Genomic DNA, 804 nt, shown 5'->3' with positions numbered 1-804 from the left:
GTACAACGCCGAAGAGGGAGTGAACTAAAAGAAAAGTATTTTTCTACAGCTGTCTCCCATCCACAGGTCGTCCTCGGGTAGGTGTGCACAACAGAGCCGGGTGGAGTTATCAGCCTTCACGTTCTGTGTTTTTGTTCAATCACAAGGAGGCCTGGGAGAAACGGCTAAAAATATATTTTTAACAACCGTAGTCTCTCTAGAAGGATAACGCTCATTTATAAACCTCGATCCTTTCCTTTGAAGGGATTTTCGAGATGGTTGCTCTAGACGTCAATATGACCGTAGAAGGTTTAGGAGTAGATCTACTACATAAGAAAAAAAAACATGCAGAAACTATTTTAATACGATTCTAAACTACAAGCATAGACAAATATTGCCACTATTGCTTTTAAAGTCAGCTACTATTTGTTTATTTTGTCTCGGAGAAGGCGTGCCATGTTCTTCCTGTGCTCTGTGTTCGCTGTGGCCACGTGTCCAGTCAGTGTGTGTCGGACTTGTTGAGATTGGCTTCTCTCGCAACAACTAGATATTCCTTTTCTCTTCTGTATATTTTGGCACAAAGCTGTATAATGTAGTTGTTTTTTATGTTGATTTTTTTTTTTAATGGTTTCTTCCACGATGTGTGGTTATTTTTGCTCCTGGGTGCACTGTTTTTGCTGAGTTGTTGATATTGCTTCCATGCAACAATGAAAGTTATTTATTGCAAATACCAATAAGAGGCCTGGTCATCTTTTTTTGTGGTCAATAATGAATAATATACATTAGGTTATCGACACATGTGAAAAGGATCTGCATACACAATTG

Source organism: Pagrus pagrus (genome assembly GCF_965226575.1).
Source record: "Pagrus pagrus genome assembly, chromosome: 18".
Lineage (NCBI taxonomy): Eukaryota > Metazoa > Chordata > Actinopteri > Spariformes > Sparidae > Pagrus > Pagrus pagrus.
Note: the sequence above shows the minus strand (reverse complement) of the source record.